The 24,038-nt window shown below is 41.3% G+C and overlaps 1 long non-coding RNA gene across 1 annotated transcript; it reads right to left on the reverse strand.

Moving 5' to 3' along the window:
• Positions 1-713: 713 nt before the first annotated feature.
• On the reverse strand, positions 714-23,720 carry LOC120051846. The gene is made up of 3 exons (XR_005477328.1): positions 23,593-23,720; positions 1,417-1,471; positions 714-1,204 (listed from the first exon to the last, which is right to left on the reverse strand). It is a non-coding gene; the product is annotated as an uncharacterized LOC120051846 (long non-coding RNA).
• Between the last annotated feature and the right edge of the window lie 318 nt (positions 23,721-24,038).

A 24,038-nucleotide genomic window follows, 5' to 3' on the forward strand; every position in this document is an offset into this window, starting at 1 on the left:
TATCATGCCATTTAGCTAAAGCGACTTACGTGCATATATGTTTTTAGTATGGGTGGTCCTGGGAATCGAACCCACTATCCTGGCTTTGCAAGAAAAATGCTCTACCAACTGACCTACAGAGGACCACAATATAATTACAAAGACAACATATTTACATACAATCATATTCCACCAGCTTATTATTACATGTAATCACTTTGTAACTTCATGGTTGATCAATACGTTTTACAACTAAAATATTATAGAAAATATAAGGTATTTATGTCTTTCTTGGGATTCCCTGTCCCCTAACATTCTGATAACATACAATAACGATACCAGTATACACATACACTGAGTGTACAAAACATTAGGAACACCTGCTCTTTCCATGACAAAGACTGATCAGGTGAATGCTATAATCCCGTTTTGATGTGACTTGTTAAATCCACTTCAATCAGTGTAGATGAAGGGGAGGAGACAGGTTAAAGAAGGATTTTTAAGCTTTGAGATAATTGAGACATTGATTGTGTATGTGTGCCATTCAGAGGGTGAACTGCAACGCTGCTGGGTTTTTCACACTCAACATTTTCTTGTGTGTATCAAGAACGGTCCACCATCCAAATGACATCCAGCCAACTTGACACATCTGTGGGAAGCATTGGAGTCAACATGGGCCAACATCCCTGTGGAACACTTTCAACACCTTGTAGAGTTAAATTCCCCAACGAATTGAGGCTGTTCTGAAGGCAAAAGGGGGTGCAACTCAATATTAGGAAGGTGTTCCTAATGTTTTGTACAATCAATGTATAATTATTGTACACACGTGAACACGTATGCATGTAATGTATCAGTATTTACTGCCGATTCTTTTAAGCAAATGTTACGATTTTAAGTTGCATTTAGAAATGTATCAGCTCCGGTCACTGCTCGACGAGCTCGTAGACTGAGAAAGTGCTCTCTTTCAGGTTGGGTTTGCCCGCGTTGAAGACTAGGTAAACCCGACCGCCTTTCAACAACTTGACCTCGGTAGCGAAGGTGATCTCAGGGCAGGTTCCGTTGTTGGTTTTGATCTTACGGCTGCTTTTGAGTTTCCAAAACAGGTAGACTTTCCCCTTGCCGTCTGCCATCGTCACCTGGCCATGGATGAAATAGATGGCATCCTTTGGGGCGATGAAGATGTCATAGTCGAATTCGTCTGTTTCTTCTTCTGACGGTTTGCCCTCTGAAGACAGACAGTTACAGTTACCATCTGTGTATTGGATACGCAGTTGTTCTTGCCATAACCAGAGCCTTGTGTCTATTGCTGTGTCTACTTATTTCATTACACTGAGAGACAGTTAACATACACTTATAAAGGACGTACAAAGTACTACCTGAGGTGGACATTACTGTGTGATATGAAGACCATAGGAGAATAAAGACAGAAGCATTAACCTTGAAGTATGAAGGTCTTGTTGAATTTCTCTGTGCAAATTGCTTGTCCAGTTCCCTAGAGAGAGAGAGAGAGATGAGAAATACAACTTTGCACACACACACACACACACACACACACACACACACACACACACACACACCACACACACACACACACACACACACACACAGGTCCTTACCTGTGTGGCTCTCTGGGTGTAGAACCCAATGCAGAACCCCATGAATAGAGCCATGATCACGAGCCCCATCACTGATACCAAGGCCACCACACACCTGAACCAGGGGGCTGCTGGTGAGAGGGGCCCAGGAAGGAACACCTTGGTGTCTATATGTCTGTCTGCCTGTTTGTCCATCTGTAAGTTTACCTGACAGTCTACCAGTCTCTCCATTCTGATGTGTGTGAGTAGTGTGTCTACTTGTCTGACTGGCTGACTGACTCCTATTCCTTATTAATAGGAGGGATCTCCTTTCTTCCCACACACTGTTATAAGGTGTCTGGCCGGCCCCCAGCCAGCATGACACACTTCATTCTCTTCTCTTTGGCCCGCCTACAAACACTGCTCTACACACACTCTTGCCCTGCTCCTTTTTAATGGCACATGCACAAAGAGGAAGGAAACATTCTGTTACGGACAGCCAGGACGCTGTGTGCGCGTGCATGTGTGAGCGTACTTGAGTTTGTTGCATGCAAGTGCACGTTGGTGTGTGTCCCAGGCTTTTCCCAGTGCCAAGGCCGTTTCCATGCAGACGTCAGTATGTGTCAGGCTGCCAGCAACAGCCAGACCTCTATATCACTCATGTATTCTTCTAAAACAGTCAGTTCGGTTGGAAAGTTACTCAGTTGTTAGTATTGCAGCTCACTGTTACAACCCGTGCAACACATACACACTATTTATTTGATTGATATCATACTTCTTCATGGTATCATAATAGGAGAGATGTTCCATTATCAGATCCAGCTGAGGTCTAGACCTTAGGGAATGATTGGTACCAAATACTATGCTCTTTAGTCTTAGATATATTCAGGACTAATTTATTACTGACCACACATTCTGAAACTAACTGCAACTCTCTGTTTAGATTTGCAGCGATTTCACTATCTGTGGCCGCTGACGTGTATAGGGTTGAATCATAAGCATACATAGACACACAGGCTGTGTTTCAGTGCTGCAAAGAAAGACATACTAAAGGTAGCTACAGCTGGCCCAAAACAGAGCAGCACATCTCACACTTTATTGTTCACATAGAGCTAATGTCAACTAAATGCATGTTGACCTTCCTGGCTCAAAGTAGAGGAGAGATTGTCTGCATCACTTCTCGTTTTTGTAAGAAATATGATTGTGTTTAAAACTAAAAACGGTCTATTCAATCAACTAACATACAGCTCTGACACACATTCATATTCCACAAGACATGCAACCAGAAGTCTTTTCACAGTCCCTATAGCCAAAATGAATTCAAAGCTACGCACAGTAATATATAGAGTCATGATAGCATGGATCTCCCTGGAATCACAAATCACTAAAGCAAGCAACAAAAGCAGCAACATTTGCTTTAAAAAAACAAGTAAAACAGCACATCACAGCACCTCTGACCTAAATAGCTTGTAGCATCTTCCTCCCAAGCACATCTGGTGTTTGGGTTCAAGTTAAAGATATGATGTGCCCTTGGCATTAGTATATCAGGGCCTGCTTCAGAAATCAATTGTAAGAAAGGCCTCAGTAGAGTAAGGACTTCAGCCGTGCTCCATATGATATGATACTCTGCGCAGCTCACTGACTAACCCATGTAACAATCTCTCAGGATGTTTAAAGAACATTTGAGCAATGACATTAGGATATCAGGGCCTGCCTTCGAGCAAAGTATTATTGATGTATGGAATGTAAGGCTTCGGTGTATAAAGTGTGTATTCTTATTTTAAATGTAAATATTTTTGTCATTGAGTTGATACCTAAGTATATACTGATATGTGTGCATATGTGTGACTGGTGGACGCTGCTTGGTGTGAATGTGGTGTAGGGAAATGAAGGTGGAAATGTAAGACAAGTTGCTGATGTGGAAACCATTAAGTAGAAACTTTAGAGGAAGGAAACTACACACGATTCAAGTGTGCTTCATTAATGTCTGTTAACTTGCCTAGTTAAGTAAACGTAAAAAATGTACGCTCATCACGGTGGCAGAGGTGAAGGCCTCAGTGGGAGCCAAGGACCTTGGGTAAACTCCCCTCTGATTCTGGTTCATATAATATGAACAGGAGTGTAACAACTATCTGATTCATGGGGACCTTGTTCATTTTATGAGCAGGTCCATACCTCAGCTAGCCCGTCATGGGCGGTAGACTAACAAGGCTCAAGATTCAAGGCCTAGTTATTTCATGTTGCTGTTTACCTAATGAAACCCATGGCAGGTGGTAACTATATAACAAAAGGCCTACAAATTTAAGAAGTTACATGTTATCCCAGGAAACCCATTGCGGGTGGAAACTGTAAAAAGTCTACTTTATCACGGGATACCCATTACGGGTGGTAACTTTAGAAACAAGGTTGCTTTATTCACTCAGGGGAATTCAGAGAAGTGTTAAGGACAACAATGGAACTAAGTTTAAGATTTATTGTGTTATCCTTGATGATTTTCTTAAATAGTATGTGGAGGCGTCACCGTCTGGAGTGCCCTTTTTTTTGTATCAAATAAATTCAATCAATATTCATTTTTGTTTTTGTGTGTTGCACTTGCTTTCAGTAGGTCTATGAATCACATCATAAAGACATACATGTATGAAAGCATGCATGTGACACACATATGTATGGTTATATTTTAATGTTATATTTTGTTTTTTTATTTTATGGAGCCATCCCTTGTAACATTTTTCTAGGCCTCCCAGGTATCTGCATTGAAAGTAATGTACCGTACAGTGTCTTCAGAAAGTATTCACACCCCTTAACTTTTTCCACATTTTGTTGTGTTAGAGCCTGAATGGATTACATTTTGAGTTTGTGTCACTGGCCTACACACAATACCCCGTAATGTCAAAGTGGAATTCTGTTTTTAGAAATGTTTCCAAATTAATTAAAAATTAAAAGCTGAAATGTCTTTAGTCAATGTGGATAGAATACGTAGTATATCTGAAGAATACGAAGGATAGAATAGTATATGTACAGAAATAGTTGGCTAGGATGGCCTTGACTAGAATACAGTATATACATATTAAATGGGTAAAACAGTATGTAAACATTATTAAAGTGGAACTGACAGCATTTTAAAATCTGCTCATATACATCCCAGGAAGAATACGACACCTTTAAAAAAAAAATAAAAAAAATCTGACAAGCGAGATATGGTCATTTTCACAAATTCATAGAATGTTTGAGAATGACGATATATTCCCACTCTATAACAACAGAGTGGGAAAGCAGCCATACATCTGGACAATTAATAGGCACTGCCAGGGGCATAACTTTCACCGGGGACATGTCCCCCCCAGTTTTATCATTGCACTGTGATACAAAACGCAGCTCTGCTGTGCTTTAGGACCATGCGGACGCCCCAGAGCGGTGGGGTAGGTTGTTTTCCAGTTTCACCGGATGGATTTAGGAACGCACAGACACCACAGAGCATGCGGACAGGGTTGACAAGGCTGGCGTATAGGACCAATATGGGAGATATGAACAGAGGCAGCTGCTGTCTGTGTTTTCTAAGTCTTGTAAAAGCAAGCAGAGCAGAAACTGGCCACTCTTTAGTTGACTGATCTAGCTGGCAAGGTAACTGCTGTTTGACAGAAATAATTTTGTTTTATTTCCAGTGCTGAGCTAGTAGTGTAACTGACATGTTACAGTAGCTACCACAGCCAGTTTAGCTCTGTCAGGTAGCAGTATCTAACAGCTGTTGTGTGTATGGAAATGTATTCTGGGCTTTGTTTTGTCCCATTTCAACAGAAGTAAATTTGATGATGTACCATTGTAGCATTAGCTAGCAGAGCTAGCCAATAGTTGACTAACGTTAGCTAACTAGCTTTAGCCATTATGTTTGCCTCAATCACACTAGATCTGAATCAAATGATGAAACCAGCAGGCAAAAAATGTAAGACTGATATTCAGACTTCTTTTTTATTAGTCAGTATAGCGATGTAACGTTATTAATCTGTCAGTTTCCCTAGCTAATTCCCTACTTTTTACACGGCATAAACAGCTCTACAGGCTTCACTATCATTGTACACAGTCAGTACACAACACTATGCTCATCATGTCTTAGCACGATAAGATGGTGACAGGTGTCCCAGCAGGGTCAGACTGCCAGGGAAGACCAGTCTTGGGAGCTCAGGTGAATGTTGCAGTACATTATAACAATCAGTGAATGGATACAAAGTTCCATCTTGAGTTGATGGGTAGGCTACAGTCTGAGATCTGGGAATAATGGCCATTTCAATTATTTAACCATTATATTATCCATGAATAGAATACATGTATAAATGTACACCAATGTAATTCTTTGTCATGCCTCATCTGAGCAGGATCAGATGGTGACAGGGGTCTCATCAGGGTCAGGCAGCCAGGGAAGACCAGTCTGTGACAGAGCTGAGCTGAATTTTTGCAGATAATGTATTTTCCCTGTGCAGCAAACACTGGACAAGCGAAAAGCTTCAAAGATTTAAACTATTTTAAGGCAGTCTGAGAAATCTCTAAAGTTGATTTCCAAACTGTACCAAGAATTGATAAAAGGCTTTTCCAGATGACACAAAACTATAAAGTGAGGAAGACCTGGGAGATGCTATTGATGATGATGAATGGATACAGATATATTAGAATGCCCAGTCATGTTCATATCATCTCAAATATAAATGACTGCAGTTTAAGACCATTCATAGAATGTACTATATGCCAGTGAAACTGAATATTATGCACACAGAAATGTAACTATTCTGTTGGGGGTGTTAAACACAAAAGGGAACATATTTGCCTTTGTTATGGTCTTGTGAAGGCTGGCTGAATTCTGGCAAAGAGTATGTTCTTTTATCTCAGCATGCCTACAGATTCTCCCTTCCCTGTTTTTGTTTGCTTGGAAATGTTGATACTGGAGTCTGTTATCAGAAGAAACTGTGTAACCTAGCATTTATAGCGGCTAAGAAATGCATTGCCAATAACTGAAAGGTTGGTTAGTAATGTCAAGTTGTGTGTCACTAGATTTAATTTATTACAAGATTAATGGTATACTGTGCAACTTTCATAAGGTCTGGATGCCTTATATGGAATACTGTACGACAAAAGGAGTCTGTATTGAAAACATGCCCACATTAGGGGATAGAACTATTTAGGCAATCCCTAGCTGCTGGGCTGCTCAGTCCTGGCCCTGGGAGTCTGCTGTACTGTTGGTTGACACTCGGGCCTTGGCCTAACACACATGGAACCAATAATGAATGTTTCACTAAGAACCTAAAGCTCACTGGGGTGTGTTGGGTTGGGGCGCTGCAGGGCCGTGGACCCCTATGGGCAGGACGGGGTAACCAAGCTATATTGTGTGCAAGTAAAAAGAGCTCAAATCAAATGTTATTTGTCACGCGCCAAATACAACAGCTGTAGACCTTACAGTGAAATGCTTACTTACCAACAATGCTTACAGTGAAAAGCCGTTGACAATTATTTGCTATTAACTTTGTTGGTTAAGTAAAAAAATAGATAGGCAGAAAATTGAAAATAAAAGTAACAAATAATTAAACAGCAGCAGTAAAATAATAAGCGAGGCTATATACAGGAGGTACTGGTACAGAGTCAATGTGCGGGGGCACCAGGTTGGTCAAGGTAATTGAGGTTATAAACTCAGCAAAAAAAAGAAACGTCCCTTTTTCAGGACCCTGTCTTTCAAAGATAATTCGTAAAAATCCAAATAACTTCACAGATCTTCATTGTAAAGGGTTTAAACACTGTTTCCCATGCTTGTTCAATGAACCAGAAACAATTAATGAACATGCACCTGTGGAACGGTCATTAAGACACTAACAGCTTACAGACGGTAGGCAATTAAGGTCACAGTCATGAAAACTTAGGACACTAAAGAGGCCTTTGGTTAGTCACGTCTGTGGAACTTGTTCAGTTTGTCTGTTTTTGAATCTTGTTATATTCATACAAATACACTGCTCAAAAAAATAAAGGGAACACTAAAATAACACATCCTAGATCTGAATGAATGAAATATTCTTATTAAATACTTTTTTCTTTACATAGTTGAATGTGCTGACAACAAAATCACACAAATTATCAATGGAAATCAAATTTATCAACCCATGGCGGTCTGGATTTGGAGTCACACTCAAAATTAAAGTGGAAAACCACACTACAGGCTGATCCAACTTTGATGTAATGTCCTTAAAACAAGTCAAAATGAGGCTCAGTAGTGTGTGTGGCCTCCACGTGCCTGTATGACCTCCCTACAACGCCTGGGCATGCTCCTGATGAGGTGGCGGATGGTCTCCTGAGGGATCTCCTCCCAGACCTGGACTAAAGCATCCGCCAACTCCTGGACAGTCTGTGGTGCAACGTGGCGTTGGTGGATGGAGCGAGACATGATGTCCCAGATGTGCTCAATTGGATTCAGGTCTGGGGAACGGGCGGGCCAGTCCATAGCATCAATGCCTTCCTCTTGCGGGAACTGCTGACACACTCCAGCCACATGAGGTCTAGCATTGTCTTGCATTAGGAGGAACCCAGGGCCAACCGCACCAGCATATGGTCTCACAAGGGGTCTGAGGATCTCATCTCGGTACCTAATGGCAGTCAGGCTACCTCTGGCGAGCACATGGAGGGCTGTGCGGCCCCACAAAGAAATGCCACCCCACACCATGACTGACCCACCACCAAACCGGTCATGCTGGAGGATGTTGCAGGCAGCAGAACGTTCTCCACGGCGTCTCCAGACTCTGTCACGTCTGTCACATGTGCTCAGTGTGAACCTGCTTTCATCTGTGAAGAGCACAGGGCGCCAGTGGCGAATTTGCCAATCTTGGTGTTCTCTGGCAAATGCCAAACGTCCTGCACGGTGTTGGGCTGTAAGCACAACCCCCACTTGTGGACGTCAGGCCCTCATACCACCCTCATGGAGTCTGTTTCTGACCGTTTGAGCAGACACATGCACATTTGTGGCCTGCTGGAGGTCATTTTGCAGGGCTCTGGCAGTGCTCCTCCTTGCACAAAGGCGGAGGTAGCGGTCCTGCTGCTGGGTTGTTGCCCTCCTACGGCCTCCTCCACGTCTCCTGATGTACTGGCCTGTCTCCTGGTAGCGCCTCCATGCTCTGGACACTACGCTGACAGACACAGCAAACCTTCTTGCCACAGCTCGCATTATTGTGCCATCCTGAATGAGCTGCACTACCTGAGCCACTTGTGTGGGTTGTAGACTCCGTCTCATGCTACCACTAGAGTGAAAGCACCGCCAGCATTCAAAAGTGACCAAAACATCAGCCAGGAAGCATAGGAACTGAGAAGTGGTCTGTGGTCACCACCTGCAGAACCACTCCTTTATTGGGTGTGTCTTGCTAATTGCCTATAATTTCCACCTGTTGTCTATTCAATTTGCACAACAGCATGTGATATTTGTCAATTAGTGTTGCTTCCTAAGTGGACAGTTTGATTTCACAGAAGTGTGATTGACTTGGAGTTACATTGTGTTGTTTAAGTGTTCCCTTTATTTTTTTGAGCAGTGCATTTACACATGTTAAGTTTGCTGAAAATAAACACAGTTGACAGTGAGAGGACGTTTCTTTATGTACATGTAGGTAGAGATAAAGTGACTATGCATAGATTATAAACTGACAGTAGCAGCAGTGTAAAAGAGCAGTCTGGGTATCCCTTTGATTAACTGTTCAGGAGTCTTATGGCTTATGGGTAGAAGCTGTTAAGAAGCCTTTTGGACCTCGACTTGGCGCTCCGGTACCACTTGCCGTGCGGTAGCAGAGAGAACAGTCTATGACTAGGGTGGCTGGAGTCTTTGCCAATTTTTAGGGCCTTCCTCTGACACCGCCTGGTATAAAGGTGCTGGATGGCAGGAAGCTTGGCCCCAGTGATGTACTGGGCCGTACGCACTAGCCTCTGTAGTGCCTTGCAGTCTGAGCCCGAGCAGTTACCATACCAGGCAGTGATGCAACCAATCAGGATCTGGGGACCCATGCCAAATCTTTTCAGTCTCCTGAGGGGGAATAGGCTTTGTCATGCCCTCTTCACGACTGTCTTCGTGTGTTTGGACCATGAGTTTGTTGGTGATGTGGACACCAAGGAACTTGAAGCGCTCAACCTGCTCCACTACAGCACCGTCGATGAGAATAGGGGCGTGCTCGGTCCTCCTTTTCCTGTAGTCCACAATCATTTCCTTTTGTCTTGGTCACGCCATGCAGTCATGAGTGAACAGAAAGTACAGGAGGGGACTGAGCACGCATCCGTGAGGGGCCCCTGTGTTGAGGATCAGCGTGGCAGATATGTTGTTACCTACCCTTACCACCTGGGGCCGTCAGGAAGTCTAGGATCCAGTTGCAGAGGGAGGTGTTTAGTCCCAGGGTCCTTAGCTTATTGATAAGCTTTGAGGGCACTATGGTATTGAATGCTGAGCTGTAGTCAATGAATAGCACTCTCACATAGGTGTTCCTTTAGTCCAGGTGAGAAAGGACTGTGTTGAGTGCAATAGAGATTGCATCATCTGTGGATCTGTTGGGGCGGTATGCAAATTGGAGTGGGTCTAGGGTTTCTGGGATAATGGTGTTGATGTGAGCCACGACCAGCCTTTCAAAGCACTTCACGGCTACAGACGTGAGTGCTACGAGTTGGTAGTAATTTAGGCAGGTTACCTTAGTGTTCTTGGGCACAGGGACTATGGTGGTCTGCTTGAAACATGTTGGTATTACAGATTGAAAATGTTAGTGAAGACACCTGCCAGTTGGTCAGCGCATGCTCGGAGTACACGTCCTGGTAATCCGTTTGGCCCTGCGGCCTTGTGAATGTTGACCTGTTGAAAGGTCTTACTCACATCGGCTACGGAGAGCGTGATCACAGTCGTCCGGAACAGCTGGTGCTCTCATGCATGTTTCAGTGTTACTTGCCTCGAAGGGAGCATAGAAGTCATTTAGCTCGTCTGGTAGGTTTGTGTCTAGGCAGCTTGTGGCTTTGCTTCCCTTTGTAGTCTGTAATAGTTTGTAAGCCCTGCAACATCCGACGAGCATCGGAGCTGGTGTAGTACGATTCAATCTTAGTCCTGTATTGACGCTTTGCCTGTTTGATGGTTTGTCGGAGGGCATAGCGGGATTTCTTATAAGCTTCCGGGTTATAGGAGTCCCACTCTTTGAAAGCTCTACCCTTTAGCTCAATGCAGATGTTGGCTGTAATCCATGGCTTCTGGTTGGGGTATGTACGTACGGTCACTGTGGGGACGACGTCGTCGATGCACTTATTGATGAAGCCAGTGACTGATGTGGTGTACTCCTCAATGCCATCGGAAGAATCCCGGAACATATTCCAGTCTGTGCTATTATTAGACCTATGATATGAATTATATGGAGGGCGTACTGTTTCTGTGTAGACCTTTTTTACAAAACTTTTGTTTTCCAAACCTTTCCCAAGTTGTGTGGCGAGAGAGTTGACTTATTGACTAGACTGGTTGGTGGTTGGGCGTGCAGGCTGCTCGAGCTGGCTTGGCAGTCTGGCAGAAATTTGATATAGAGGTTGTCTTAATAAAGACAACCAGAAGTATTTGTACTTTATTTGTAAGAGTTGTTCATTTGTTAGGCTATTGGTTAACCTTTTGTCAATAGGGGGGCGCCATTTCGACTTTGTAAAAATTCGTTCCCAAATTAAACTGCCTCTTACTCAATTCTTGCTCGTACAATATGCATATTATTATTACTATTGGATAGAAAACACTCTCTAGTTTCTAAAACCGTTTGAATTATTTCTCTGAGTGAAACAGAACTCATTCTGCAGCACATTTCCTGTCAGGAAGTGAGATTTCTGAAATCGAGGTCCCTGTTCTAGGGTCAGTTTATAAGTCCCCATGTAAGCTATGGGGCTACATGCACTGCATACGCCTTCCTCTAGATGTCAGTAAGCGGTGAGAATTTGAATGGAGTGGATTGCACCATCTCGGGCACTATAAAAGCTCATGGAACGGAAGTACCGTTCTTTTCAACGGGGCGCCTGGCGCAAGAGGGACATCACAATGGCGTCCTGAAAAGCTTTCGTTTTAGCAGTTCTATATCTCCGGTCATGTTTTTATTCGTTATAGGTGTTAAAGACATCATAAGGTAGTTAATTTAAACCGACTTATAGCAGTTTATATCAGTTTATTGCGATTTTCTGGGATTTCTTTGTGACGCGCTATCACGAGTTGGACACCTCTCCAGTGGATGGCTATCGTTAGCTGCTATTTCTACAGGAGAAGAGGACATCTTTCAACCAAAAGACGATTGTTCTGGAGAAAGGACACCTTGCCCAAGATTCTGATGGAAGCTCAGCAAATAGTAAGCAGTCTTTATGCTGTTAATTCGTATTTATGTTGACAAATGTCAAATAATAATTCCGCCATGAATTTCGGTGCGGTCTCGCTTTAGCGCACGCTGTATTGCGCAGTAACGTTAATTTTAAAAATCTAACACAGCGGTTGCATTAAGAACTAATGTATCTTTCATTTGCTGTCCAACCTGTATTTTTTTAGTCAAGTTTATGATTACTTATCGATTAGAATAGGTGCCTCTCCAAGATGGCGCCGGACAGATTGCTTGAAGTTTTGGCCACTAATCACATTGTATAACCACGATTTGTGCCGCTAAATATGCACATTTTCGAACAAACCCTATATGCATTGTGTAATATGATGTTACAGGACTGTCATCTGATGAAGAATATCAAGGTTAGTCAAAAATTATATATCTTTTGCCTGTTTGTTACGATCGCTAACCTTTGCTGCTGGTAAATGGTGTTGTGTTTCTGGCTATTGTGGTAAGCTAATATAATGCTATATTGTGTTTTCGCTGTAAAACACTTAGAAAATCTGAAATATTGGCTGGATTCACAAGATCTGTGTCTTTCATTTGCTGTACGCTGTGTATTTTTAAGAAATGTTTTATGATGAGTAATTAGGTAATACACGATGGTCTCTGTAGTTATTCTAGTTGCTTTGGTGAGAGTTGTGATGGTGGCTGCAATGGTAAACTATGATTTATACCTGAAATATGCACATTTTTCTAACAAAACATATGCTCTACAATAAATATGTTATCAGACTGTCATCTGATGAAGTTGTTTCTTGGTTAGTGGCTATTTATATCTTTATTTGGTCGAATTTGTGATAGCTACTGATGCAGTAAAAAAATGGTGGAGTAAAAAAAGTGGTGTCTTTTGCTAACGTGGTTAGCTAATAGATTTACATATTGTGTCTTCCCTGTAAAACATTTTAAAAATCAGAAATGATGGCTGGATTCACAAGATGTGTATCTTTCATCTGGTGTCTTGGACTTGTGATTTAATGATATTTAGATGCTAGTATTTACTTGTGACGCTATGCTAGGCTATGCTAGTCAGCTTTTTTACTGATGGGGGTGCTCCCGGATCCGGGTTTGGGAGGAACTAGAAGTTAAATTGCAACACAATATCAATCACTTAAACGTCTTATCAATCACTTAAACATATCTTACCTAGCTTGATGACTGGGTAATTTTGTGTACTTTGTTGTTCTAAATAGAAACGGCTAGAAGGGCCATATTAGATTGTGTAGAAATGCAGGAAATTAGCTTTAGATGCCCCCCAAAATGGGAGGACCCCCAGACCCCTCACCAAGTTATGTCCCTCCCACGCAAAGCGATGAACATTTATTGCTAGCTAACCAAATGACACCTGCAGCATCTCTAGCTGTAGCCAATGAAAAACAATGAGGGGAAAAGTTTGGTCACTCACCCACTGCTCCAATGACATGACTAGCTAGGTAATGTTAGGCTCCGTGATTTTAGCTTGCTAAATAAATAGTTAGTTACATAAATGGATATGCTAGCCCAGGGGTGTCAAACTCAATCAGTACACAGGCCATATAGAAAAAACAACGGATTCGCGGACGAGACATAGCCTATTTGTTTTACAAAAAACGTGCAACTGAGACCCAAACTGGCCATTGTTTTATAAAACAATATTGCCCTTTATAATGTTAACTTATGCACATAGGATGCTATATATAGCATTTTAACATATTAACCCTCTTATGTTGCGGGTCAATTTGACCCATTTCCACTTTTGAGTTGTCTAAAATACTAGTTAACCTATCTTTTTATCCATGAAATTAAAATACTTTTCCTCATTTAGGGTCATGAACCTAACTTCAAAATGTGGACACACTGATGTGTTGTGGAATGTCTGTGTAGATTTTGTAGACAAACATGATGTTGTGGGTCATTTTGACCCGGAGGCTTTCATGTGTATAGATATTTGCACAGGTCCAAAATAAACAAGTGTCTTTGATGTATTTTGTTTTGACTGGTTCTGGTTGCACTTTTATAATTATGTTTGGCTGTAAATGACTTTCCCAAGTTTCTCCTTCTCAGTGCGAGAGCAACAGATCTCTGACACAGACAGTCAAAAATGAGCTCCAAAAGATTTTCAGTCAATGAAGCCTCATCACAAATTCTGGACTGACAGTGAAATAGAAGAAGAGGTTTCAGAGATAGAGGACAATGCTGTTGAGGATACAGATTGTGAACGATTTGCTCTGCTCCGCTTGCTAAGACAGTAAAACCAGCGCCACTTGTGTAGAATGCAATAAATTAATCTGCAGAAAACACACAGGTACATTGTATTCAACATGTGGAGAGAAAGACTGAAGGGATCATTTTGACCAATAGGGTCAAATCCCACCTAAGTGTTACTGTGAAATACAACAACAAAAATGCCTACTTGGAGAAACAGAAAATGCTTGTTTGTGAGAAAGGAAATTTGCTTAACAAATAGTTCTTAAATATAGAGTTTTTGAAATCAAATGTTTTTGCATTTCTTCTTTCTGAAAGGTCTGACAACAAAATAACGTTTTGGCTGTTTTGACTTGATTCTTTGACTGTCTTGCGTGTTTAAACTGTGCGGGTCAATCTCACCCATACCACAATGGATGTTATGCTTGCAGATGTGCATAATATGCTGCAACCTTAACGAAAAAGTATTTAATAACTCAAAATAACACAAACATAGCTATAGGTTGTTGTTGTAACATTTAAACTTAAAACATGTTTTTCTTTTTTTTTGCACCACATGCATCACCGGTGTGGTTGAACGCAGCATTGCTGTATGGTGCACTCAAAATGTATTGTAGTTGAGTAGCCAAGTTGAATTCACCGATGCGAACACATAAGGCTGTAATTTCATAAAGTAGATGACTCAACTGTTGACTCATTTAGACTTGCTGGTGTGTCCAATTAGCCACGCTATGACTGACTTGTGATTGTTGCTAGTTTGACTGCATTGACATTCTCAGCCTTCGTTATAGTCGTCCGTTTTTGTTCAAAATATTGACTCATTGAAACTGAAATGGTGCATCCCGAGAGGTTGGGGGAAGGAAACAATGTACCAGGCCATCTGATTCACAATCTGATAGCAATATTGTTTGGACTACCAAGAAATGTATTGTCGAATTATATTAACCCTTCAGACCGACCACAATAGAATTCTAGAATGCTGCTGTAGATTACTGAACATTTTCAAGAGAAAGCTCATTTTCCTCACACATTTAAAAAAAAAAAGAAAAAAGACATAGCTCAAAAACAAAACGAATGACAATTACAAATGAACTTAGTTTTAAAGAGCACAACCTCTTATTTAATATGACACCACATTCATGTCAATAGGAATAACACAAATTTTGTCTTCTATTGTGTAAAGACACTCACAATCAAAAACATATTAACACTCAACACAACAAAAAACTCTGGAGTACTTAAATTGTAGTTATTTGACTAAATTACTCACTCAATATGTACCAAGTATAATATACTTCTAAATATTGTTTACATATAAATAATTATCCAAAATGTGACCAGAGGACAACATTCAGAAAGTGTTATAAAATCACACGAAGTAGACTATTTGATTGTTACAGAAGTAAGAAAAAACTATTCAGACTATTTCAAAATGTAGGTAACCTCTCTCAATAAGATTGAGTACAGACCAGGCCTGAAACTAAATGTAGAAATAGTAGCCTACTTTGACAACAATTCAGTAAATGCAACAAGTATTAGATGTTCAGATAAAGAAAGAAGATATAAAACACAACTGTTCAGAGACAATAAAATATTTTTAGGACAAATTCATATTTCACACTAGAGGTCGACCGATTAATCGGAATGGCCGATTTAATTAGGGCCGATTTCAAGTTTTCATAACAATCGGTAATCGGCATTTTTGGACACAGATTGTGGCTGATTGCATTGCACTCCACGAGGAGACTGCGTGGCAGGCTGACTACCTGTTATGTGAGTGCAGCAAGAAGCCAAGGTAAGGTGCGAGCTAGCATTAAACGTATCTTATAAAAAACAATCAATCTTAACATAATCACTATTTAACTACACATGGTTGATGATATTACTAGTTTATCTAGCTTGTCCTGCGTTGCATATAATCGTTGCGGTGCCTGTTAATTTATCATTGAATCACAGCCTACTTCGCCAAACGGGTGATTTAACAAGTGTATTCGCGAAAAGAGCACTGTCGTTGCACCAATGTGTATCTAACCATAAACATCAACGCCTTTCTTAAAATCAATACACAAGTATATATTTTTAAACCTGCATATTTAGTTAATATTGCCTGCTAACATGAATTTCTTTTAACTTGGGAAATTGTGTCACTTCTCTTGCGTTCTGTGCAAGCAGAGTCAGGGTATATGCAGCAGTTTGGGCCGCCTGGCTCGTTGCGAACTGTGTGAAGACCAACTTCGCCAAACGGGGGATGACTTAACAAAAGCACATTTGCGAAAAAAGCACAATCGTTGCACGAATGTACCTAACCATAAACATCAATGCCTTTCTTAAAATCAATACACAGAGGTATACTTTTTTAAACCCGCATGTTTAGTTAAAAGAAATCCAGGTTAGCAGGCAATATTAAACTAGGGAAATTGTGTCACATCTCTTGCGTTCATTGCACGCAGAGTCAGGGTATATGCAACAGTTTGGGCAGCCTGGCTCGTTACGAACTAATTTGCCAGAATTTTACGTAATTATGACATAACATTGAAGGTTGTGCAATGTAACAGGAATATTTAGACTTATGGATGCGTTTTTTTCACTGAAAGAATAAACGTTTTGTTTTCGAAATTATAGTTTCCGGATTTAGCCATATTAATGACCTAAGGCTCGTATTTCTGTGTGTTATTATGTTATAATTAAGTCTATGATTTGATATTTGATAGAGCAGTCTGACTGAGCGGTGGTAGGCAGCAGCAGGCTCATAAGCATTCATTCAAACAGCACTTTCGTGCATTTGCCAGCAGCTCTTCCCTGTGCTTCAAGCATTGAGCTGTTTATGACTTCCAAGCCTATCAACTCCCAAGATTAGGCTGGTGTAACCGATGTGAAATGGCTAGCTGGTTAGCGGGGTGCGCGCCAATAGCGTTTCAATCGGTGACGTAACTCGCTCTGAGACCTTGAAGTAGTTGTTCCCCTTGCTCTGCAAGGGCTGTGGCTTGTGTGGAGCGATGGGTAACGATGCTTCGAGGGTGGCTGTTGTCGATGTGTTCCTGGTTCGAGCCCAGGTAGGGACGAGGAGAGGGACGGAAGCTATACTGTTACACTGGCAATACTAAAGTGCCTATAAGAACATCCAATAGTCAAAGGTATATGAAATACAAGTGGTATAGAGAGAAATATTCCTATAATAACTACAACCTAAAACTTCTTACCTGGGAATATTGAAGACTCATGTTAAAAGGAACCACCAGCTTTCATATGTTCTCATGTTCTGAGCAAGGAACTTAAATGTTAGCTTTTTTACATGGCATATATTGCACTTTTACTTTCTTCTCCAACACTTTGTTTTTGCATTATTTAAACCAAATTGAACATGTTTCATTATTTATTTGAGGCTAAATTGATTTTATTGATGTATTATATTAAGTTAAAATAAAAGTGTTCATTCAGTATTGTTGTAATTGTCATTATTACAAATAGATAAAAAAAAAAAAAATTGTCCAATTAATCGGTATCGGCTTTTTTTGGTCCTCCAATAATCGGTATCGGCGTTGAAAAATCCGAATCGGTCGACCTCTATTTCACACTGTCACTTTAGTATTTGCATTTAGCATACAACATGTCGTGGAACTTCTGGAAGTTGCCCTATCCTGCAATGTGGCACAGAACACGTAGAGCACCCAAAGGAGGTTTCTACACATCTCCCACTCTTTGCCATGTGTCCACTCCAGATGCACACCACCCACCCTCTCTTGCGTCCTTCAAACATCACCTTATTTCAAATGAGTTACAACTTGGTCCACACACCCTGGTGCCACACTCTTGGCTCCCCTCTTCCCCCACACAATGTGTGCATTTATGATGACAATGTTGAGCATCCCCCAAAACACATACTTCCACAATTTTCTGCCTGTGCGTCCCACATTGTAATAGTTCCTCAGTTGGTCAAGATGGTCAACCCCGCCCATTTTCTTCTTGTAATCCATTACAAGCTCTGGAACATATATTAGTTCCGACCACTTTTAAAAACAACTCCAAAACCCCTGCATCTGTCACTTTCAGGCCCAGGCTGTGTTGTACAAGGGTTAATGGTGAGAGTTTGGAGTTTCCACTCTATGGAAATGTACACGCCCCTCTTGGGTGATCTCTCCCTCTTCCCTTCCCTCTTCCTCTGCTTCAGCCTCTCCCTCTGTTTCCTCCTCTTCTCTCCACTCCTCTTCCTCTTTCCCCTCCACTCCTTCACTCTCACTTCCCTCTCCTCTTCCTCCACATCTCTATCCCTCCAGTCATCTCTAACTCCTCTTCCTCCTTGCCTTTTGCTGCTGACATACACTTATTATTCTAACAGCTTTTTTGTTAGTAGAGTATTTAATTGTCTTAAAATACAGTTACATTTATTTTTGTAAGATAGAAAATGTGGTGTTTTGTTTGTAAATGTACATTTGTGAATATGAAATTTGGGCTAAAGAATAATGAAATTAATTACATAAATGTTTCAACTTATTTCTATCATAGGTAAAGAATCCAAGCAGTACATCTCTCCACAATAGTGTAAAATCTTCATAAATGTGTTAAATTATAAATCTACTGATGTCCTACCACCGTTTTCTTACATGAATACAATGCCAAAAAAGATGCAACACTGTTTCTGGCTGGTCATTTCAAAAGGAGCAATTTGAGTTGATGTTTTCCTTAAACTTCTTCATATAGTGGTTGGCAGGATAATATTTATGAATAATTTTAAAGGAAACTTCCTTAAGTTTGTTAACAAGTAGGTATGTGTGTGGCAACATCCAAACTTTTTCCCAACAGATATTATCAATAAATCCATTCCAATAAGGCATGTCATAAGGTATAATAGATCCAACATCCTGCTGAAACAAGGTTCGTATCACTCTGTTGTTGAATGGACCAAAAGAGAACAAATATTTCCTACTGATGAGTCAACAGGGTCAACGGAAGGTAGGCTCTGAGGGTCAGGTCTTGACACGTTCCTGAATAATAAAGCAAAACCTGAGGGAATGGCATCTAAAACAATTGCAAAATCTTTAGGTGTTACAGGGACCTTGTAAAGTGATAATAATTCCTTATAACTGAGTAAAAGACCCTCTTCATTTACCAGTTGGCTCACCAATAGGATATTATTTCGGAACCAATATTCTAAAAACAAAATCTGTATTTTTATACAATATATCCCGATTATTCCATATATAATATCTGTGTGGAGAAAAATTATGCTTAAAAATTAAGGACCATGACAAGAAAACCTGCCGATGAAAAGCAGAAAGTTTCACTGGAACTTTGTCAATATTATAATTGCAAACCAACATGAAGTTAAGGCCACCAAAAGTAGAGAAGACATGATGAGGAATAAAATTCCACATAGAAGTGCGTCTTCTTAGGAATTGTTTTATCCAATTGATCTTAAAAGTATTATTTAAGGTAGTAAAGTCCAGAAAATTCAGCCCACCATTCTCATAAATGTTCATTACAACAGTTTTCCTAATGTAATGGGTTCGGTTTCTCCACAGAAAGTTGAAAAGCATCTGGTCTATCTCCTTGCTTATTTTACTGTCAAGATATAAAGATAGAGCGCCATATGTTAGTCTAGAGATACCTTCAGCCTTGGTTATTAGGACTCTTCCTTTTAAAGATTGCCCTGACTCTCCACATCACGTCTGTCATGACGTTGGCCTTTGGGTAAGGTTTATGACCCCCCCCATAAATACCTTTCTCCCTTCCCTCTCTCTTGACTCTACAGAGGGACTCTTGAATAGCCTTTGTTAAACAGAGATTATGGGAATATCAGAAGGTGGGGGGAAATGAACCATATTTTGGGAATCCAACCAGTTGAACATATGCGTTGGTACTTAATGAATATGATGTCAGTTCGGTTGTCATCTGAGACATTCTCATCAATGATAGGATGACATAAACGGTACAGTGGAAAGTCTACACATTATAGTTATCAGATTCACATGGAATTGTTGTGCAATTCAAATGTTTAAATATAAACATACACTGCTCAAAAAAATAAAGGGAACACTTAAACAACACAATGTAACTCCAAGTCAATCACACTTCTGTGAAATCAAACTGTCCACTTAGGAAGCAACACTGATTGACAATAAATATCACATGCTGTTGTGCAAATGGAATAGACAACAGGTGGAAATTATAGGCAATTAGCAAGACACCCCCAATAAAGGAGTGGTTCTGCAGGTGGTGACCACAGACCACTTCTCAGTTCCTATGCTTCCTGGCTGATGTTTTGGTCACTTTTGAATGCTGGCGGTGCTTTCACTCTAGTGGTAGCATGAGACGGAGTCTACAACCCACACAAGTGGCTCAGGTAGTGCAGCTCATCCAGGATGGCACATCAATGCAAGCTGTGGCAAGAAGGTTTGTTGTGTCTGTCAGCGTAGTGTCCAGAGCATGGAGGCGCTACCAGGAGACAGGCCAGTACATCAGGAGACGTGGAGAAGGCCGTAGGAGGGCAACAACCCAGCAGCAGGACCGCTACCTCCGCCTTTGTGCAAGGAGGAGCACTGCCAGAGCCCTGCAAAATGACCTCCAGCAGGGCACAAATGTGCATGTGTCTGCTCAAACGGTCAGAAACAGACTCCATGAGGGTGGTATGAGTGCCCGACGTCCACAGGTGGGGGTTGTGCTTACAGCCCAACACCGTGCAGGAAGTTTGGCATTTGCCAGAGAACACCAAGATTGGCAAATTCGCCACTGGCGCCCTGTGCTCTTCACAGATGAAAGCAGGTTCACACTGAGCACATGTGACAGACGTGACAGTCTGGAGATGCCGTGGAGAACGTTCTGCTGCCTGCAACATCCTCCAGCATGACCGGTTTGGCGGTGGGTCAGTCATGGTGTGGGGTGGCATTTCTTTGGGGGGCCGCACAGCCCTCCATGGGCTCGCCAGAGGTAGCCTGACTGCCATTAGGTACCGAGATGAGATCCTTAGACCCCTTGTGAGACCATATGCTGGTGCGGTTGGCCCTGGGTTCCTCCTAATGCAAGACAATGCTAGACCTCATGTGGCTGGAGTGTGTCAGCAGTTCCTGCAAGAGGAAGGCATTGATGCTATGGACTGGCCCGCCCGTTCCCCAGACCTGAATCCAATTTAGCACATCTGGGACATCATGTCTCGCTCCATCCACCAACGCCACGTTGCACCACAGACTGTCCAGGAGTTGGCGGATGCTTTAGTCCAGGTCTGGGAGGAGATCCCTCAGGAGACCATCCGCCATCTCATCAGGAGCATGCCCAGGCGTTGTAGGGAGGTCATACAGGCACGTGGAGGCCACACACACTACTGAGCCTCATTTGAACTTGTTTTAAGGACATTACATCAAAGTTGGATCAGCCTGTAGTGTGGTTTTCCACTTTAATTTTGAGTGTGACTCCAAATCCAGACCTCCATGGGTTGATAAATTTGATTTCCTTTGATCATTTTTGTGTGATTTTGTTGTCAGCACATTCAACTATGTAAAGAAAAAAGTATTTAATAAGAATATTTCATTCATTCAGATCTAGGATGTGTTATTTTAGTGTTCCCTTTATTTTTTTGAGCAGTGTATATATTGGTGAAAAGATTAAATGTAATTTTAGCTTCCAAATGAAAGATTTGGGTTTTCATAAGGTTAGGGCTCTGCTCAATCAGTGGCCCGCCCCTGTGAAGAGACATGGGTTTTAAAACTATGAAAACACACCCTTCTCCCTCCACGAAAATGTAACCTTCTGTTCCGGGTACATTAGTATGACGATCCAATGTCAGAAGGGTTCAGATAATAACTACAGAACGAAGCCAACCTCAGCGTGAGCTTTGGTTGCGAATGGTATGAACTTTGAACTCCTATTCACTACAGAAGTGGTACCTCCTAGCCGTTGAGTTAGCAACAGCAGCTGCAAACGTGGGCTAGGAAAGGACAGACAGAGTATCCCGTATACCACACAACGACGTTACTACAACGTATCCAATTTACCACCAGAAACATTCTTCAAAGGACAAAGGACTCTGTTGGGCAACACGGCCTTCCATCTACCACCAACCTACCGAAGCGCAGCTCTGAGTAAATATTTATTGCATTTTCCTTTTCCAAATGGGCGGTAATTTAGAATGCATAAGATTCTGTATTTACGATAGAGTAGTTGCCTACGGCCCGATAGAGACATCGCTTCTCCCTTTGTTCTTCAGTCTTCCCGCTCTTTCACTCAAACCCAGCCCCCTTTCCTTTGGGTAACCAGCTGTCATATCTGTTCTGTCCGCTAGGGACGTTTTCCTTTATGACGTAATTTGTAATCAAGGTATGATTCATTCTGTGTATATGTAATTCTGTGTGATTAGTTAGGTATTTAGTAAATACATAATTAAACCCAATGTCGTATTGCTGATTCAACTTGTTAGCCAGGGTTCGTGAAGATAACCAAGAATGTACAACTTTCAGATGAGACTGAAATAAGGTGACGATTAATATTGACTGCTATTGATGTAAAATATTACTAGGTCTTTAAGAGTTTATTCGGAAGATAACTGCTCTATAAATATTATTTTGTGGTGCCCCGACTTTCTAGTTAATACAATTTACATGATTAGCTCAATCAGGTCATATTAATTACAGAAAAAGGATTTTATAGAATAGCATGTCATATCACTTAATCCGGCATAGCCAAAGGCACGACAGTTCCTTTGCTTTCACTGACCTAGAGGGACAGAGGGAGAAGAGCAACACATAGGATACAATTGTGGTCAGGAAAATAATCTCTCATACACAGAGGGACACGGTGTGTGAGACTTGCTCTCTCGCTTTCTTTTTCTCAACAATAAAACAAAACTTTTCCTAATAAGGGGTTTCCATAATAAATTGTGTGGTAAAGTTACACGCCTCCCATTCCACACACAAGCTCCCTCTCCTCCAATCAACTATTGCTTTCTTGCATGACAGGCTGAACTACAGAGTTCGCCAATGTTAGCTGATTAGTTACGAAGCTGGGACAGTTTCCAAATGAATTGCATCCGTAGAAACAGGAAAAAACTAGCAATTTGTTTCCAGGCTATGTAAACACAAATGATTCAAGCCTTAATGTCGGTGGCTAGTTAGCTGGATATCTGTATTGCTAGCTAGTGAAAGTGACAGCAGAGGTTGACACTTCGTGAGCGCAGCCCAAATTTACCGCTACACACATTTTCTTGCCTGACAGACTAACGTTAATTAACTAGCTAGCTATAGCAAGCAGCTTGAGCCGTTTCCATATGAATTACATCGGTAGAAACAAAACAACCAACTAGTTAGCTGCAACTATTTCCATGAGACAGAGAGCAATTATTCGAGCTCCACCGCTGATGTGCTCGCCTGTACCAACCACGTTATTATGACATTACAGGATTTGCTAATCCGAGAGCTAGTCCCCAAATTTCACAGCATCAAACATCAACAACACCAAACATTTATCTGCTTTTTACTTATTTCACTCACCTCGACATCATCGCTTTTTAAAGTGCAAGGACGTTTCCGAATCTATATCACCAACCAACGTAGATACAACCTCTTTCACAGTGAAAAGCCTTGTCTGCGTTGGCGCCGTCATTTTGAGTAATGAAGAAAAAAACAATTGAAAAGTAAAATGACAGCAAACCCTGTTTCCGGTTGATGACAACAGCCACGCGGATACGGCAAGCAAGTTCATTTTGCGATATTGACAGATATTATTGTTAGAAAAACAAGGCAGTTCGCGACCGCTATTGTAATTTAAAGAAATGCCGTCCATGGCTGCTACGGGTTCTAAAGAGTTATTAATCATGCATTAAACTGCATCCATCTATTCTGCCAACAATGCCTTACTTTACAGCATGGATTTTTTTGTCAAATATAACCTATTTTTCAAACCTCTTTTAAAGTTGGGTTTGAAGCGTAAACTGGGA

Source organism: Salvelinus namaycush, chromosome 8 (genome assembly GCF_016432855.1).
Source record: "Salvelinus namaycush isolate Seneca chromosome 8, SaNama_1.0, whole genome shotgun sequence".
NCBI lineage: Eukaryota > Metazoa > Chordata > Actinopteri > Salmoniformes > Salmonidae > Salvelinus > Salvelinus namaycush.